This window comes from Gadus macrocephalus, chromosome 1 (assembly GCF_031168955.1).
Source record: "Gadus macrocephalus chromosome 1, ASM3116895v1".
Taxonomy (NCBI): Eukaryota; Metazoa; Chordata; class Actinopteri; order Gadiformes; family Gadidae; genus Gadus; species Gadus macrocephalus.
The window spans coordinates 19,251,667-19,267,267 of NC_082382.1; the positions used below are offsets into that span (position 1 = coordinate 19,251,667).

The 15,601-nt window shown below is 44.9% G+C and overlaps 1 protein-coding gene across 1 annotated transcript in view; it reads left to right on the top strand.

Annotated features, from left to right (window-relative positions):
- Positions 1 to 2,982: 2,982 nt before the first annotated feature.
- The window catches only part of LOC132457260 (probable G-protein coupled receptor 153), a 29,716-nt gene continuing 17,097 nt past the window's right edge, over positions 2,983 to 15,601 (top strand). The window contains 1 exon segment of the mRNA XM_060051467.1: positions 2,983 to 3,481. The gene's annotated coding sequence lies outside the window, so the exon portion shown is untranslated.

Sequence of the window (15,601 nt, forward strand, 5' to 3'; positions counted from 1 at the left end):
AAATGATGCTGAGTGTTTTGTGTGTGTGTGTGGGGGTGTGTGTGTGTGTGTGTGTGTGTGTGTGGTGTGTGTGTGTGTGTGTGTGTGTGTGTATGATACTTGATACCATATCTATGTGAACCAAAAATATTTTTGTTTCGATAATTTATGAATGTCCAAAAATGGAAATGTTGATCTTGTACGTGTTTAACATTGGCACAGCAAAGTGTGACTCCTTATGTCATGCAGTGTTTACGTTTGGTTAATGGAGGACATTGAATTACGTACATCACACTCGTCTTCAATACCACCCGTGTTACTGACATTCACTTTAGTCAATTTCATCCCAGAACAATCAAGGCTTACAATCCAACATTAAACTACTAAGAGATGGGTAGCTAGGATATAGGATACCGAGTGGAATCTCTTGAAGGGCGAGGAATGGTCCAAATCAAACCATGAACCATCGTTATTGCTATACCGTATAAAAAAAACCTCAGGATGCACCGCCAAAAAAAACAAATCAAACCGAAATACGGCCCAACCCGTGGCCTTAAAACACCTCTGAACATCTCATCCCAGTGTCAAAAGTTAAGGGAAATGAAAGAGCCAGACAGTCAGAGAAAGAAACAGAGATGGAGTGAGAAGACATTTTTACAGTGCCGAGCAGGCACGGTCGCTGCTTGGCAGATGGAACAATTTCACTGTTTTGCCTGTGTAAAACCAAGGGGGTATATTCCCTCTTCGTCAAGGAGCAAAAAAGGGAAAAAGTCGACTAAGACGGCAGGCATATGTGGCAGTGAAAAAACGCTCAGAGAAACAGAGAGAGAGAGAGAGAGAGACACAGAGAAACAGAGAGCGAGAGAGAGAGAGTTAAACTTTTGTGAGCAACCCTGCGAGCTAGGAGGTAGGCCAAGTGAGCGTCCCCTGCAGGGAAGGAAGTAGGGTAACAGGGTCAGCCTCTGTGTTCACTGCCCTCCTCCAGAGGAGGTCAGAGAGCTGGAACAGTCCGCTTAGTACACTTCAGTACCCAGGGTGCACTGGGACACAGGTTAGAAGCTAGTATTTTGTGAGTGTGTATATGAGCGGGGGTATGTGTTTAATTGTCGTGTTTCTTTTACACCTGGGCAGCTGATGATGTCAGTTATACACAGGTGCAAGCCTTTTGTAGTATTTTTAATTTGTAGGAGAATCTGAGCATGTGTGTGCACATGCATATGCAGTATGTGTATATGTTTGTGTCTGAATACGTGTGCTGATGTATGTGTGTGTGTGTGTACGGTTGCGTGATTCTTTCGACTTCGGCAGCTGACGAGGACAGGCACTTAGGTGCAAGACAGCATATATGAAGTGGTGACGGCAGCGTCAAGCATGGCCCGGGCCAGGTGTTGGTGTGAGTCGGCAGGGGCTTGCTCCTGAGTGCATGGGTGGTGCAGACATCCAGAGAGGGGCCATCCCTGAGCCGCTGGTGCTGGTGGAGCCAGTGGGCGGGTTGGCCTTCTGTTTCCCTTTACTCCCAGGTCAGCTGAGAGAGAGAGAGAGAGAGAGAGAGACGAGAGAGACGAGAGAGAGATGAGAGAGAGAAGAGAGAAGAGAGAGAGAGAGAGAGAGGAGAGGGGGGGGGGGGGGAGAGGGGGGGGGGGGAGAGGGGGAGGAGAGGAGAGGAGAGAGAGAGAGAGAGAGAGAGAGAGAGAGAGAGAGAGAGAGAGAGAGAGAGAGAGGGGGGGGGGGGGTGAAGGACAGGGATGGAGAGGAAGGAAAGAGGGATGGAGAGGGGAGAGAGAGAGGGATGGAGAGGGAAAGAGGGAGAGAGAGAGAGAGAGAGAGAGGAGAGAGAGAGAGAGAGAGAGAGAGAGAGAGAGAGAGAGAGAGAGAGAGAGAGAGAGAGATGGAGAGAGAGACAGAGAGACAGAGAGAGAGAGAGACCAGAGTGCAGAGAGCGAGAGAGAGATGGTTGTTGGCTGTGTGACTCCGCCAGCCCCAACATGTCTGTCCTTGATGTGGATGATTCATGAGATGCACCTAGGAATAATGAACAGTCATCTCCGCATGGTACACATTGTTCATGTTAATTACAGTAAGCATTAACGAAAAACAGCCTGGATGCCTTAATTGATCACCTGGAGAAACATTATCGCATTTTCGCTGATGCAGATTTGAAGAGGTTGGGTGCGTCGGATAGATTACAATGGGATGGTGTTTTGTGTGTGTGTGTGTGTTTGTGTGTGTGGATGCATGTGCGCATGTGTGTGTGTGTGTGCCTTCATGTGTGTGTGTGTGTGTGTGCCTGCATGCAGGTTTTTTCCTCGCGCCAAGGCCGCTGTTTAGCGTCTACGGTCTACCCGTTGAGTTAATTTTTACCGGCTTAATCCTTGCTGCCTAATAAGAGGTTAAAGTAAGACATTGATCAAATAGTCATGAGAACCTGGCTAAACCGCATCTCCCTAATGAGCAGCTATATTTAAAACACAACCCCCAACCTCTTTTTATCTCTCTCTCCCTCGCTCTCGCTCACACACACAGACGGCCACGCGCGAACACACACACGCTCTCTCTGGGCTTATTAGTTGTCTTACTCCGTACAACGTTAGGCCCAAAGGAAGATAGCCCTTCTTCTAGAGTCACTGAGGGGGGAAGACACGTAACCTGTCGAATAATGTCAATGAAAGGCAGGCCCGCGCGCGAACCACAGCGAGAATCAAAGGGACATGTGCTTGTGCAATTCATAATAAGAGAGAAAGAATAATTGATTTGATCAAAACAAAAACAAAAATGTTGAAAACTCTCAAATAGTTGTTCTATTTGAGCGAATAGCATCTGGGTGCGAGATCAGCACGACGTGGGGTTTTAACATATTGTTAGTTCACCCCGACACTGTTGTTTTCCCCCCATATGGTGAGTTCACACCGTGCAGTTTTGCATAAATTAGAGAAAATATTTCGCTTCCTCTTCGACCTTGTTCCGTAGAATTTTGTGCATTTCTCTACGATGCTGCCGTCTGGTCCTACTGCCACGCGGAGTGTGGGCCGTGTGAACGACGTCGTACTCGCGGAGCGCGAGCCTGGAAACAGAGGGTGCGTGCACGCGCGATAGCCATGCCTCCTCCAATCCTAGCGCCTGACAGGAAGACATTGCTATGAACTAACATTCATCCATGTCGTTTGTGGAAGCGTGGCGTCGTGGATGGTCGGTACTGCGAGGTGGATAAGAACGTGTTAATTTTTTTTGCACAACAAGTCCATAACGTGTTTTCATCTTCTTCTTTTGTTACCACCGAGACAAAGACAAAAGGTACATTGGGAGTACAGCTGTGGCGAAATAGTGTTACTTAATACTTTGAGGTGGATCATCGTCCTGCTCACTCCGTTAAGTTGCTCCTGGAACCCCGTGCGGTTCGGGCTTGCGAGGACTTTTCTTTGCGGACTACAGCCAGATGTGACTCACCGAAAGACATCATCAGGGGGAAAAGGAGAGATTAGGACCCTATCCGTCTCCTGGAGAGGTAACGTTAGGACACGTTCGTTGGATGAGGATGTGGGGGGTGATGGTGATATCTGAGACATGGTAGTCATCTCCCCCCCCCCCCCCCCCCCCCCACCCACATACACACACACACACACACACACCCATACAGGTGGCAAGCACCAGGCGCATCTTGATGAACACTTGTTTTGTGTAAAGCGCTATTTCAAAAGACGATGGTTCCGTCTTCTTTTGAAATGCAAACGTACAATCGGGCAAAACATCGGCTTTTTGTAAGCCGATTCACATGTTGCCGAAGTAGACGAAATCGTAGAATGAGGGAAACGATGGCAGAAATCTGCGTGATTAAAAGAGTAAGGGAAAGCTCGTTCGACGCTGAAAGAGCGTAGGCTATAACTGTGTTTCTGCAGCATGAATAATGCCGGGGAGAGAGCCTCCCTCCAGCTGTTTATCAGCCATCACCGCTGTATCACTCGTGATGAAGTAGGCTAGTCATATACATCGTGAGGCACGGAGCAAAAAATAGTAAATAACAGCTTCTTTAAGCCAAGCTACGATTTTGTCCTTCTTTCAAGATCTTGAGTTGATTTCCACCGAAAAAAAAACGTAAAATACCACCATGATGTACCCAGCATGGGGATTTCATTATGTGAAAAGTTGTTTCAGTTTGGAATAATCGGATACATCCTTGTACGTTTTGGCAGCAATATAGTGCTTGAATAGGTGATAACAGGTTAGTGAGTGTCCTTTTTATTTTCTCTGTTTAGTCACCTGTTCAGCAGGCCTTTTACCCAATGATCTGACTTGCGTGGGTCTGTACATCTTTTAATTACCTTATTTGTGCTTGGACACCAAGCCATTAAAACATCACAATTGTTCTTAAAGGTCGTTTTGTTTTGTTGCACTTTAACTTATCTAGTCAACTAATGGTGCGTTCAAACGACTGCACAATGGAAATTTCTCTCAGATGTCAGGATCCAAATCAGCTTAAATGACTTGCGGTCTCACAAGGTATCTGGGAGAAATTGGACCATTTATATTTTGGTCTAAATAACGCCATAATAGGCTACAGATAGCGGCTATTTGTTCAGAAAGTTGTTCAGGCTACATAATTATCTAAGAAAACCAAAATGAGTATCAGACGCGGTAAGTATCAAAGGATCATTAGTTTGGCCAAAAAGCTTTGTAAAAGGAATTTAACAAGTTCCTGTCAAGCTTCAACACGTATGCTATGGCTAATTGGAAATTGATTGAGTGAATTTCATGCTGCCACCAAAGGGATCGCTAACTAGTCAAGTTAATCAAGGCATCTTTAAAGGAGACATATTATGGTGTTTTCCCGACAAGTAAACATAGTATTTGAGTTCCAGAAAACATGTTTTTTAAGCTTTTTGCTGGAAATAGCATCTAGGAAAAATAATCTCGCCTATCGCTATTCCCCTCTGTTTCAGTCCCTTCAAAATGCACTGTTTCTGGTGTCTGTAGCTTTAATGCAAATGAGCTGCTGCCCATTGACCAATGAGCTGTCAGACTGAACAACAGCATGGAGGAGAGGGATTGTTGCCGTTTGCGGACTCCTCGAGATCTATACCTATATTCTATATATTTGACAGTATATAATTGAATTTTTAATTAGATATTATTAAAAGATAACTTGACAATATTATTAGATAACTACACAAGTGGTAATGAATTGTATCATATTGTAAACTAATATATATAATTATTTTTTGATGATTATTATATCATTAATAAGGAAGCTAATACTAATTATAGATAAATAAATTAGGGAGAAGGGGTGAGATTAAATAAGTTTTCTTCTTCTCACCCCTTTTCGAACAGGTAAAGCAAGTTTAAGACAGTTTATTTTCTTTTGTGGTTTTCATTGTGTGTAAATATTACTTTATTGTAACTTTCCAATTGTCCATTAAAGTATTTTGTCCATCGTATATATAATCAATCTTTAGTTTTCATCCGTTCCCGTGTGCTTGGTGTGTTTATATCCTAAAACTGTAGTTGGACACTGATCTCCAGCTCTGTACCATTTGGAGGACCCCAGTGTTTCCATATGCCGTCTTGGCCCCAGCCCATAGGAATAATAACTGCGTAACTTGGAATATTCTGCTCAGCTGATTGTTGCCTCTGAGCAGATCTTGGCTGACCCACGTCACCCCAAGATAACCTCCACTTGTACTACATTGGTATTATCCTGCACAATGTTATCTCTGTATTAGCAATACAAACCTTTTCGGATGAAAAGTCCAGGGCATATGCTAATGTGAAGTACAGATGAAATGTGAATCGGAAACTTTATAAATCGACCATTTGTAAGTCTGGCATGGGCATCCAATTTTTGTTGACTTGCATTTGACAGGACTTAATTAAGTGTGTTTTCTTATGCGTGATGTGGTAGAGATGGTAAAGGGTTAACTGACTCCAAAATATGTAGTTCTGTAGATAATTTACTTCAGGGTCATGGTAAATTTCTGTTGATACCACAACCTTGTGTTTTCAACCCCTTATTTACATGATCACTTTAATACTCTTTATGGCTGCTTACTGCATAAAATAACTCCTCATGGTTTCCCCATCGTTCCATTTGCACCAGTATTTGGTGTCCTGTTGCGGGTCACAAATAGACCTAACTATTAACTGGAAAGGGCTGTACTGGGCCTGAACAATAAAATTATATATGTATATAGAAAGCTGTTGTGTGTAATGCTGATCTGAAAACACTGCATTCAGCCTTACCCACTGTGGGGGAACATGTCAAAATAACAGAAAGTAACTTGTTACAGTAATTGTCACACACTTTCCTTTCCAACAACTAAGTATTTATCTAAAGAAGGCTAATGACCACCACATTACAAATTTCATGACGCTTTCTTTGTTACTCTATTGACCTAATTGTGCCTTATGTACATGTTCTCGTGAAATAGAAACGACACTAGCCAAGGTCAAATCAAAATGTAATTGCTTTCATGTTGGATAGGTTAGCTATTATCCTTCTTCTTGTAAAATCTACAATTATAGACACAGTGTTGCTTGAAAACAATGTTTCCAACAAGGCATACTCAGATATTTGTATTCCAATCACCCCTTGGCTGATCAATTACTGATTATTCATCACTTTTAATGTGAGCTCTTATTCAAATGTGTGCCTGTGAATCCCGTAGGCGGGTACAATAATCTGGGAACAGGATCTTAGAGCCACATTTTTGAGTCAACTAATGGTGCGTTCAAACGACTGCACAATGGAAATTTCTCTCAGATGTCAGGATCCAAAGCAGCTTAAATGACTTGCGGTCTCACAAGGTATCTGGGAGAAATGTCTTACAGCAGCACGGCTCCTAGGCCGTTTGTCAGGCACAGGCCTCTTTCCTTGGGAGTCCGTCGTTGACTTAGGGATAATGAGCTCTGCTGCCGGAGATCGCTATGATTGATACGCCTGTGGGCTCCAGGGGCCCGGCCCATCCCTCGTGGGCAGGAGAAGTACCTTCAAAAGACGGGAGGAATCACTGGACCGGCATGAGGCAGTTTGCCTGCAAATAGGTTTGGCGGCTGGGCCGTTCCATCAGCGTGCTTCAGAGAGAGCTAGCTTTCCCACGTGGATCGCTGACTTTTTCCCAGCAGAAAAAGACTGTCTTCATTAAGGTCAAAGACCTGAATGTGTGCGCCACTAGGTATCGGGTATTAGCAATAAAGCAGCAGGAATCGTCATTCAGAGCTCTGTGCATATAGCTAGTAAAATGATGCGAAGACCACATGTATTCCAAAGAAAACACAAAATACAGGCCATGATGAAGTTTGTGCTTTTCGATGCATGGGCCGATTGGGGTCGAAATGTAGAAGTGATCCAAAGCGAATGACCTTGTTGCTGTAAGATGTCTGGTTAGATTAGATTTCGAGAATGTTTGCAAGACAAATTAGCATTCCCATGGGCCCCGTGTGCCTCACAGCTGTCCCCCAGCCCCAGCCTTAAAGGGATTTCAGATAAATGAGAATCTGTGTCTATTATGCAGCGTTTCACAGCCCGCACCTAAAAAATAAAATATACCTAGACCGACACACACAAGGTGGATTGATAAACTCTTGGAACATGTTTTTGTTTATTACTACCTGTACGGCTGTTAATCTGTATAATCTGTCTGTCTTCAGAGAGTGGAATTCCTCTCAAAGGAAGGAAATGGCTTGCGAGAAGCCCAAAAAATGCTTAGATGATTGTGTTTCTTAGAATGGGACTTTTTGAATGGTAAACGGAGCATTGGCGAGGCGTACACACTGCTCCTTTGGTGCCTTCGTAATCACCATTGCTCCAGCAAGGGGCTTTGTGTGCTATTTCTAGACGCAGAACTCTAATCACAGGGGGTCGGGAGCTGTCTCCTGAGAAACCTCCAGTGTTTTCTGACAATAGGATTCCCTGCAGGGGGCTGCGGCCTGTTGTTGTTTCCGTCACCATTGTCTGGTGGTGTACAAGCCGGGGGCTGGAGGGGGACGGTTCTGTTTTCCATTGGACAGTGTTCTTCGGTTTTCTCTCGGTTCAGAACCAGCCCTTCGAGGATAGCCAGAGGAGCAGCTTGCGGGCTTCACACTCCACCATGACGGGTCTGAAGCTTTGGGGTGGCTGCCTCTTGTTCTGAACCGTCATGGTGGAGCCCGTCAGGGCTGTCCTCCGCCACCTCCGCCAACCTGCGGCGCTTCTCTCCACATCAACCGAGGGATATGTAGGTCAGCAGCACGTCGCTCTGCTCGCTCATCACCGCTCATAACACTGGTGGTGGTGGTGGTGGTGGTGGTGGTGGTGGTGGCATCAGGGCTGAGAGGAATGTGTTCCTCTTTCGAACACAGTTTGGTCCAACGTCGTTTGTAGATGTGGTCATCCTGTGTGTTTGGAGAATACATACGTTAACATTCACGAGTGCAAGCTACCAGACCTTCAGCAAATTAGGTTTGAGGTTTGAAAGGGATATAGCCTTATGTTTCCAGATACTTCAATGTATTGAAACACAGATGGCTTAGAATATTAGATGGGATAGATTTCCATAATAATAAAATTTCCCATATTGCCCAGTCTTGCTTTGCTGCATGTATGTGTCCGTGAAACAAATAGTAGTTAGTACAGTCTTTATACCTTCAATGACTATACAATTAAATGGTGCCATTTGGTTGGTTCAGGTTATCGTTTTGCTAACGAGGTGCCAACGAGTTGATCGATGTCTTTCATATAGACGCTGTGATTTGAGACTAGATATCGTCGTTAATTTTGGATGTCATAATATGTGATGACATGAGACTAGTTATCGTCTTCGATTTTGATATCATACTATCGCGATATGACATACGCTGCATTACAGAAAATGTAACTTTCTGAACTAACCGGTAGGGGTGTAACGGTACACGTATTTGTACCGAACCGTCACGGTACAGGCACTTCGGTGCGGTTACAGAGGTGTACCGCGGTTCGTAAATGTGGCGTACATAGCGTTAATATGGTGAATGTAAAGGCTTGTTTTGCAACACGGAATTTAAAACTTGAAGTCGGAGTTCCACCCGGTCCGTTTAGCCAAAGTATGCTACTCCGACTCCGTAATCCCTTCAGCAGCTCTCCGTCGGGATGTCGGATACGCAATGCAATTGGCCGCCCGATCTATCTTATACAGTATGTATGTTACAAACCATTTAAGCAGTGTTGTAAATACACTTCCAAAGCTTTTCAAATCTTATTTGGTGTTTTATTGGTCCTGGTGCAAAGTAAACAATGTACAAAGTAATTAAGGTACAAAGTCAAACCGAAGAAGTGATTCAGGAAATGATTTTGTTAGAGGACCAATCACAGCCCTTGCCGTCTCCGTTGCGTCGACCAATAGGTCCATGGTTTCGACGCATAGTTAAAAATATTGGATGTGCACGTAAGCTACGGAGAGGGTCTCCGACAGGCTGTCCGGCTATGGATAGGGCTCCCTGTGTCTACTTACAGCACTTTAACATGCACACGCATTTGAAAAGGCGCCATCCAGGTGTTACTATCACCGTTGCTGTGAAAAAAAAAAGCGAGCTGTACGAACCCAGCTCACTGGGAATTCAGAAATGCAAATGCCATAACAAAGTTTATTGGTGTTTTCATTGCTGCTTTTTTTTATTTTTTTTTATTCCCCTTAACTATTAACCGTACCGTATCGTACCGTACCGTGACTTAAAAACCAAGGTACGTACCGAACCGTGACTTTTGTGTACCGTTACACCCCTACTAACCGGCCTATTCTTGCTGTTTGATTATATGCCTTTACCAATTTAGTCATTATACCAAGATTACTGTTGTTTTGATTATTTATCAAAGACCGCATTGTGTTAATAATTGGTGAAGGCACAAATAGTCATTCATAAAGATTGTCACAATATCAACATGGAGGCTTTTGGTCAACATATATTAGATTTAGTCCATATTGCCAAGGCCAGAGCTGCAGCTATATTTTAGTGTTTAATTTTTACCTTTTGATATTTCATATTCTCATATTGTAGGCAAGGTCTATATTTATAGACGTTTTCTCTATGGTTCCACTTGAAACTGTAAGGTTCATTTGCACTCAAGTTCTTCAAGAAATTAGGAAACATGCTTTACAATGTGGACTATTTATTTATCATATCGCCAGAAATCATGCTATATCACGATTTATTTAGTCAACGAGATCGCCATAGAAGTTTTCAGCCGAATCATAGCTTTGAACTGGGAACAGACTGGAAATACTGGGAACACATCAGTCCTCCACAGGGAAAGGACTGGTCTGCTTGTAATCCGACGTACCCAAGCCTTCTAACAAGAGGGCCAAACCCCCCCGTAGGTAAACCTACACGCTACTCTGCTTCCGCTGTACAATTATGTCCACCCAGTGTCTCTTCAATTTTAATTGGACTGGGTTTACCTTGAATAAAACCAGGAAAGTCCCGTTGAGATTACAATATCCTCCATGTTCTCCTGGCCAAGATCGTCAGATCATAACATAAAGGTTCCAGACACACACCAGATTTAACATATTGCAGGATTAAATGTTATAGTTTGAATAGTTAAAAATGTATGGGCTGATATCCACTCGAATGCGCTTCCACAAAAAGAGATGACCGAATGTCAAAGAACATTGGAGCTCTTAGCAGACGTGTGCATGGGATTGACAGATTGATGCGTTGGGGCATTTTCATATTGAAATTTCTCTCAGTCAGAGGTTGGCCAGCTGGGGATCTCTGAATGTCACAAAGTCAGTCCTAAAATATGCAGAGCTGTAAAATATGCAGCACCAGACGTGCTAAGAATAGCTTGAAGGGAAGCACCGATATCCACATTTCTAAGCATAAACTTAAAAAGGATCATAGTTCCTTTGTCGTTGCCTATAACCGTACATGGTATAATAATAATTGGCATGTTTTTATGACTATCGTTCAGAAAGGTGGGTTTCTGGGGTTGCCCAGAAGGATTTGGGAGGCATTTACTTTTTGCTTGTAGATTACATAACCTTCCCCATTGCTTAACATTACATTATTTTAGTTTACATCAGCATTATATAATGGAGTCATTAAATCACCATACTGTTCAACCTCTTGGCACGATGCTTTGAGCAGCACCTTGATGGGGAAGAGGAGGGTATCGTAGTATTCAAATCAGTAAACGACCAGCAAGGCATTTGGAGAAGAGGACACTCTTAAAATCGGATAACGGTTCAGTTTAATCACCACTTCGTGGCTCTGCTATTAAGTGAAGTGTTGTGTCGAAATGCACAAGGTTGTTAAAAAGCAATCAAACCAAGGAAGAGGAGAGAAAGAAACCCTGATTGTAAGTTAACTGATATTGCTTCTTTATCTTCGACTATCTCCGTCTCGCTCCGGGCCCATGTGGTATTTAGCCTGGGTATGTCTGCCTGGGTACGAGCTCCCCTCGTCTTCCTCCCACTGGAGTCAAGGTCGCTGCTGGCTGTGAGTGAACTGGCTGGGTGTCCCTTCTCTCACAGTGTGCCCCTGGGCGTCTGCCAGTCTGGAACAGTGGTTCTTCTCTTGTCGCTCGTGAACGTATTAAGAGAGACGGAGTGGGAAAGGATGAAGTGAGCGTGCTGGTTCCACTGGTGTACCGGACCAGGGAGGCCCGGTCAGGGTCTACCGCTGATTTGTTTGACCATGGACTGTAGTGTCATTCATTGTCTCCCTGACTGAGGGTTTCCATGAAGCCTCTTTTACCACAAATACTACAACAGTCCTTTTTGAGAACCAGCAAATCTGCTAATGCATACCAATATGTCCATCGCTACAGCTATATAAATGCGCGAGCCGCAGCCAAAAGCTCCTGGTTTTGAACCCCATGATCTCCAAGCTAGAAGCCAAACGTGATCTACACCTTAATGAACTGCATCACGTTTCAATCTGAGTCACTTTGGATAAAGGCAAACCACCGAATGACTTGATGGTATGTAATGAACAAATTGGATCATGTATTTTGACAATCTAGTTTTAGATGGTATGCTACGCTCGTGACTCGTAGCTTCACAGAGCTAACACACTGCAGCCAAACGTCTAAATGGCCCACGGATATGACCGGTGTGACCTTGGTGGGCTGTTGTCCCCTTCATGGAGTCCGTCCATAGTCTGCTGGGACCCAGAGACTCCTCAGGGATGACCGGGGTCTTGCAGGGAAGCAAATCAATAGGACGGAGCAGATGGTAATCTATGCTAATGCTATTCATGCCGAAGAAAATGACTCGCGTTGGAAGGGAAGAGGTGGTGGGAGACGGATTAAAATGAACCAGCTGATAGGCCGAATGTCGGGAAACATGCAACACTTGATCACTTTTACAGCATACTTACCCAATCAACTGATTTTAAAGACTATCACTGATCATTAATGGGTATATGTAATAATCTCTCACAGGTATTTGTCAGTGCGTGTCTGCAAAGGATTTCGGTGTTGAGGTGGGAAAGTCATTGACCATTTTTCACAGTTGTATCCTTAAAAGACAACACAAATTAAAATGTACTCTATTTTTGTTAACAGTTCATTTGTATTCCAGCCTCCACTGACAGCGATACTCAATCCTACTTCTGCTAACAACTCACCCGCTTGCTTAGTCCCTTAATATTCAGTTTTACCAGGACATACAAATGATGGAACGCCTTCTGAAGGTGGTGTGGTTGAGCAGAGCCAGGGGGACAGGATGTCTCTGGTGCGCATCCTCACATCACCTCTATACCGCGTACCGTTTGACTGCAGTTTTGTTGTATTTAATTGAAAACATCCATTGTTCTTCGTGAGCCCTATGATTCATCCAAGCAGGGTAGTGCATTTTTCAGCTTGCTGCTTTCAGTCAGTGCTGATGAATTGCCAACACATTGGGCGTGAAAGGGGACTGTTTCGGTATGCAGCTGGCCTCCACCAGCCCTGACGTGATCCGATCTGACGACGGACTACCAGAGAACCGATCTTCCCGAGTGTGTGACGTCTTTAAGTCGTTTACAGAATTACTGATGTGGCATTGGGGACTCACAATGACTGCGGAAATGGTATGCATGGTTGAAATATTTAGAGCTGCCATTTAATATTCAAACGTAACACGCTCCACGTTTTTCTTCGCTGGCATCCATTTGAAATGCGTGCATGCGTATGAGGTGAAGAGAGGAGAACAGTTTTTGTTTGTTGACTAATGCCAGAGCTGTCTAGAAGGTGATTTATGTGGCTGACGGGCATCGCAATGTCAGAGAACATGGAGTACATCATAACAAATCATGTCTATGCTCCAAACTAGGCCACACTCATGCTTTTTGTTATTCGCAAAATGCATTGCAGCAGTCACATCTGCAAGGTAGATTATAGATGGTGTTGTCATATTGTAGGTTATTGAATCCATTTATATACCAGCCTCAACTGACAGCGATACTCAATAGTGCTTCTATAGGTGACCTTAATTGGAGACGTTCCTTATTTTGAAAGGCAAAACCCCCTCCTTATTTCCAACACCATGTTTTATTTTATTAAACGCATCTTCTGTCAAATAAATGACATTTTAATAGCTGTAGTGTAATGATAACCGGAATTAGGTTATGCTCAAAAGACCACGAGTGAATAATTCCAGTTCCAATTAAATTACATGCCATTGCATTTGATTAACTGCATAAAACGTTCGATAGAGGGAGCGAGAGGAAGGGGGAGAGGGAGAGATAATCCACTCACAGCCTTCCCTACTTTATTAGCACCAATTAATAAACGTTGAGCCGGCTGGCCCGATAAGGTCTTCCACTGAGCACCGGGTTTCAGGAGGGGAATTGGGTTAACATCTCACTTTAGTGTTCACTTAAATCAAGGGCACGCCTCCGTCCTCAGGCTTCAGAACATTAGTGCACCCTATGGGACGGAGACACAGGGACTGAGCCCATGGCGATGCAGCCTAGACCTGCGCCACCAGCACCCCAGTTTTGGTTTCGTACAATAGAACAGTGTCGGGTTCTATTCATAGGGATGAGACAAACTAACGTTTCTTGGCCGATGCTGATAACCATAAGCTGCTTTATTGGTAACTTTTTTGTGCGTAAAATATTGTGTGTTTTGAATTGAAGTGGCACAAACCAATCTGTTATTATCGACCATCTGCCATTTTCATATCGTCTTCAGATCTGAGATCACACATTTTTAATGGTTGCGACCGCAATGTTCAGCTAAATCATCGTGCTGCCCTATCACGCATCATGAGCGCCGTTATTATGAGGCAGTGTTACGCTTCATCCAGCCAACACAGCCCCACAACGCAACGACCCCAGAGAGACGGCACTGACGTCTGCCCGTCTCACTGATATACCTGTAGCACTGACGGCCTCAGTCTGCCCATCTCACTGATATACCTGTAGCACTGACGGCCTCAGTCTGCCCGTCTCACTGATATACCTGTAGCACTGACGGCCTCAGTCTGCCCGTCTCACTGATATACCTGTAGCACTGACGGCCTCAGTCTGCCCGTCTCACTGATATACCTGTAGCACTGACGGCCTCAGTCTGCCCGTCTCACTGATATACCTGTAGCACTGACGGCCTCAGTCTGCCCGTCTCACTGATATACCTGTAGCACTGACGGCCTCAGTCTGCCCGTCTCACTGATATACCTGTAGCACTGACGGCCTCAGTCTGCCCGTCTCACTGATATACCTGTAGCACTGACGGCCTCAGTCTGCCCGTCTCACTGATATACCTGTAGCACTGACGGCTTCAGTCTGACGGCTTCAGTCTGACTCACTGATATACGTGTGTCTCTGTGTGTGTGTGTGTGTGTGTTTTTTTGCATGACTGTGCATGGGTTTTTGTATGTGTTTTTTGTGACCGTGCGCAGTGAGTGTGGCCGGGGTCTGTGGGCGGTGAGGAGACGGAGAGGTAAGCTGAGGCCAGAGGCTGCGTTTGAAAGCCTCCGTCAGCGGAGGTGCGGCGGGGCCAGACAGACGCCCAGCTGGGGGGGCTGCAGGTGGGCGGGGGGCTGGAGCGCCTGGAGAACACTTGATTCACGTGTGTGTGTGTGTGTGTGTGTGTGTGTGTGTGTGTGTGTGTGTGTGTGTGTGTGTGTGTGTGTGTGTGTGTGTGTGACTGTGTGACTGTGTGACTGTGTGACTGTGTGTGTACACCGCCGAGGAACATAGTGCATTAGCCTCTAACTCGTATATACATGTGCCATATGCTTTAGTCAGTAAACGCGTACTAATACACAGTCCAGCGGACAAACGGTTGTGTATATAAACAGCATTAAAACAAGTTATCTCTTTAGCTTTTGCTATTTTAATTGCCATATGCTTGTTCACTATATTTGATAAAAACAGCCGGCATCCCAAAAATAGTTTTGTTACGCAATAATTTTAGTTTTACATCCCTCTGGTCAGAGCCAACATTTAACTCGGTGAGGGCCAGCTGGCTTCCTCCTCCAGCTGGGGTCGTCCTCCCCTCCCCTCATGCCCAGTGCTGGCAGGGCGTTGGGCTAGTGGGACGTGGTTCACTGGTTCACTGGCAGGGCTCCCGCCGGGTGCTGTGGTGGCTGAAGTGGGAGTAGGGGGGGGGGGGCACCCCCCGTGGTGCTTCAGACTTTAGACACACACACCAGAGGGGGGGGGGGGGGGGGTGTGTGTGTGTGTG